The sequence below is a fragment of the Hoplias malabaricus genome, chromosome 16 (assembly GCF_029633855.1).
Source record: "Hoplias malabaricus isolate fHopMal1 chromosome 16, fHopMal1.hap1, whole genome shotgun sequence".
Lineage (NCBI taxonomy): Eukaryota > Metazoa > Chordata > Actinopteri > Characiformes > Erythrinidae > Hoplias > Hoplias malabaricus.
The window spans coordinates 1263397-1267803 of NC_089815.1; the positions used below are offsets into that span (position 1 = coordinate 1263397).

The following is a 4407-nucleotide window of genomic DNA, read 5'->3' on the forward strand; positions in this document are numbered from 1 at the left end:
AGTGAGACAGAGAGAGAAAGAGAAAAAGACACAGACTGAGAGAGAGAGAGAGAGAGACTGAGAGAGAGAGAGAGAGAAAGAGACACACACACAGAGAGAGAGAGAGAGAGAGAGAGAGAGAGAGAAAAAGACACACACAGAGAGAGAGAGAGAGAGAGAGAGAGAGAGAGACAGAGAGAGAGTATGAAAAGAACAGACGGACAGAGAAACTGAAGGAAAGATAAAAGGAAGAGAGTGAGACCAGGAGAATGGGACAAATGGAAAGAAAAGTTTGGAGAGAGTGAGACAGAGGGGAAAGAAAGACAGAATCTACAGAGGTCTAGGGAAAGGAGACACTTTATTAGGTGTGAGATTAAAACAGAGTTGTGTCCAGTTCTGAGCACACGGCTGGAGTCCAGTCATCGTGGACAGCAGCAGGAACCAACAAACAGAGCCCAGCCGCTCCGCTGTAATAACAGCAGCTGAGACGAGACGAGAAACCCAGAGAGACATGAAGCATATCAGTTTATAAAGGAGGAGACAGTGTCTCTGACACACAGCTGAAAGGTCTCGGGCTCCTGGCTGGGACCCTCTCCTCAGTGTGTGGATAGTCCGAAGGTGTGTGTGTGAAAGCACAGGTGTGTGTGTGGCTTGTATGCAATGATATAATACATTTGTAGCCCTGAATGAAGCCTGTTTATTCTCCACAGAGCGGGTCCCCCTGACACACCCAGGCCAGTAGGTGTCAGTATAATGTCTGTGAAGAAAAAGCCATGGAGAGAATGATTGTTATCGAAGCAGACTACTGACAGGTCAGTGTTAGGAGAAGAAAAGGAGGGAGGGGGTCGGACAGAAGACAAAGCAGTTTAAGTGTAGTGTCAGTGTCGCATGGCTGAGCACATCCAAACTTCCCATGATCCTCTGTGTCCTGGGACGGCCTCTGAAAATGCCTTTAATTACAGCGTGTCAGTGAGGGGATGGAGTGGGGGTGTGGGGTCAGGACAATGATCACCTCGGGGATGAGAAAAAGATGAGAAAAGAAGGAAGAACAATCCGCCTGGAAACATCATGGACCTTTCAGACCACAGATATCACTACCACATCTCACTCAGGGCTGAACGAGACACACTGAGAAATAATGAGGTCAGTGTCCAGTCCACACCTACAACAAACAAACAAACAAACAAACTAACTAAACAAATAAACAAACAATCTAACAAACAAACAATCAGACAACCAAACAATCAGACAACCAACCAAACAAACAAACAAACAATCAGCCAACCAAAACAAACAAATAAACAAACAATCTAACAAACAAACAATCAGACAACCAAAACAAATAAACAAACAAACAATCTAACAAACAAACAATCAGACAACCAAAACAAATAAACAAACAAACAATCTAACAAACAAACAATCAGACAACCAAAACAAACAAATAAACAAACAATCTAACAAACAAACAATCAGACAACCAAAACAAACAAATAAACAAACAATCTAACAAACAAACAATCAGACAACCAACCAACCAATCAAACAAACAAACAAACAAACAAACAAACCATCTAACAAACAACTAATCAGCCAGCTAAACAAATAAACAAACAATCGAACAAACAAACAATCATCAAACCAAACACATAAACAAAAGAAACCACAAGAAACAAACCAACAAACAGAGAACAAAATAAACAGTTAATCGAAGAACCAAAGGACCATCCAAACAAATGTATGAACCACCAAACATCCCATAATACAAACTAATTTATAAAAATGAAAAAATACAAGTGAAAATACAATACAAATTTAATCAGTGTCACACTAGGGATTATCCAAATGGATTAATAAATATATCAATAAATCAAAGAATCAGTGTTACACTGAGCACTGTCTTTGTGAAATGAGCAAATAAAAGAAGGTGTGATTCAATTCATTCTATTAATAAAATACAATCACTTTTCAAAGTTTGGGATCACTATCTTTACTCAGATGTTGTGAAGAGCAGAGAGAGAGGGATGAGACAAAAGGAAAGAATGAAGTGGACCAAGGAAAGGAAGAAATGGACAGGGCGAGATTGATGTGCTTCTCCCCGCGACTCCGCGGACAATACAGCCTTGCCGTCGGACGCCACCGGGGTCAGAGGCCGTGACCTCTGGACTTTTCCGCTCTGCTGACCGCTGGATCTGAATGGACGAGAGCAGAGCTGGGTCCAGGACTTTGTGGCAGGAGGCTCTGGGAGAAAATAAAGTGAAAACCAAGAGGATGAATAGGAGGAGGGGACTGGGCCACTGGAGGACCTGGACTCTCAGAGCCAGACCTTCGGTTCAGATGAGGGAGAACTGTTAGAAATCACAGGAATAGAAAAAAATTAATAAAGAGGCCACCCCCAAATCCACCAGGTAAAGGCAGTAATGTGGCAGGTCAGTGGACAGAGGACGAATGAATGGAGAGATTGTTCCCTCCGCATGTCGCTCCATGATGGTGGAGTCCAGCTGGAGGCGGGCCAGGTCCAGAGCAGAATGGAGTGAGAGTGACAGCCGGAGAGGAGGCGGTTATGGGAATCCCAGTCCTCGCTGGATTTATTCCTGGAGGGAAATTCCCAGCATGAGACGGAAAAGCAGGATCTGTTCCTAAAAGTTTCCGAAAGTGCTCGGTCAAATATATCGGATCTGATCCGTCCTGGGTCCTGGGGTTCATCCCTCACCTCGGGTCACTGTCTGTGAGGAGTATGTTGTGTTCTCTCTGTGTCTGCGTTGGTTTCCTCCGGGTGACTGTCTGTGAGGAGTGTGTTGTGTTCTCCCTGTGTCTGCGTGGGTTTCCTCCTGGTGACTGTCTGTGAGGAGTGTGGTGTGTTCTCTCTGTGTCTGCGTGGGTTTCCTCCGGGTGACTGTCTGTGAGGAGTGTGGTGTGTTATCTCTGTGTCTGCGTTGGTTTCCTCCGGGTGACTGTCTGTGAGGAGTGTGGTGTGTTCTCTCTGTGTCTGCGTGGGTTTCCTCCGGCTGACTGTCTGTGAGGAGTGTGGTGTGTTCTCCCTGTGTCTGTGTGGGCTTCCTCTGGGTGTTCCACTTTTCTCACGCAGTCTAAACACACACCTGTTTTGTAGGTGGATTCGCTGTGTGACATTGTATGTGTAAGTGACTAGTTGAGTGTGTGACTGGGTGATTGTGTGAATTAGTTTTCAATTAAAAAGAACTCTTCAGATATTCTGATTGTGTTTTATTTTGTAGTTATTTATATTCAGAGCTCCAGTCCACTGGGGGCGCTGTTTCAATACATTCTCTCAAACTCTCTATTAACCTGAAGAAGAGCTATCGAAACACTGCTGATGTCTGTTAGTGATAGTGCTACACAAACACAACAGAACTCCTGTTTCTAATCTGCTGGAGATTTGAGTTAGGTTCATGGAAGGTTTAGGGTTGGGTTTAGTGTTAAACTCAGGTTTAAATCAAATGGAAGTTTCCAGTAAGAAACTCACTGCTGTTTAAAGAAGGTTTTTAATCATAAAAACACAGACCAGGAAGTGACATCAGAACGGCACAACTGTTTTTATAAACATCAACATTGACCACTGTTACCATGGGGACTGAGGGGACCTTCCCATTGGCTGAATAGAGGTGAGCTTTAGAGAAACTTCATTTCACACTGACTTTAAAACCACTGAGAAAAAAATCTGAGATCAGAACCCCGTTCAGTCTCGACTTTCGCTCCCGAAAATGGGTTCCAGTGCATTCTGGACTATGTCAGACCCTGTCTAAAGACATACAGAGCACGGTTTTGAGGAAAGACTATAAACTGATGGAGTTAGCCTCATGCTAATTGTTACATAAGTTTCCGTTACTTCTTAGACATACAGTCTGTTAAATCCAGTCTAAAATAAAAGTCCTCACTGATTGATCGCATCTGGGGCAGGGGCAACGTTTTGTTGCACCCTGAAATGATAAATCAAGGCCGTCTACACCTTGTACCCTGTTCGTATTGAACCCGAAGACTGGACACTTTAGTGCAGAGGAGGGAATTATTCTTTGTCTTTTCCCTGTGCTCTCTCTACAGCTTCCATAAGTGCCTTCGCTTCCGAGCCAGCTGCGAGTCTTCTGGAATAATATACGACTCCCCTTCTGTTATAATTCCTGGCTGAGACAGACTGGCCCTATAGAGAGCGAGGTTAAAGCGGGACAACAGTCACGGCCAAATGGAGAGACTATCCTAAGGTAGGTGAGGCGGGCGAGAGAGGCTTACATAAAGACATCGTTTCACTAACTCTCCCAAGACAGCCAGTAGCAGTACATCGAATAGACATAACATTATGACCCCTTTCTTGTTTCTTCCATTCTCCCAGCTCCATTGACTGTAGAGGAGCATTTGAAGTTCTAAAACTACAGATTACAGTCCATCTGTTGCTCTGCATACTTTATCACCCAC

General features: G+C 44.0%; 1 long non-coding RNA gene across 1 annotated transcript in view; it reads left to right on the top strand.

Moving 5' to 3' along the window:
* Positions 1-3347: 3347 nt before the first annotated feature.
* Positions 3348-4407, top strand: part of LOC136671487 (uncharacterized) — a 1101-nt gene continuing 41 nt past the window's right edge. Inside the window, exons 1-3 of the long non-coding RNA XR_010795718.1 lie at positions 3348-3602; positions 4039-4196; positions 4325-4407. The exon at positions 4325-4407 is cut by the window's right edge and continues 41 nt beyond it. This is a non-coding gene — a long non-coding RNA (uncharacterized lncRNA). The remainder of the gene's footprint in view (positions 3603-4038; positions 4197-4324) is intronic.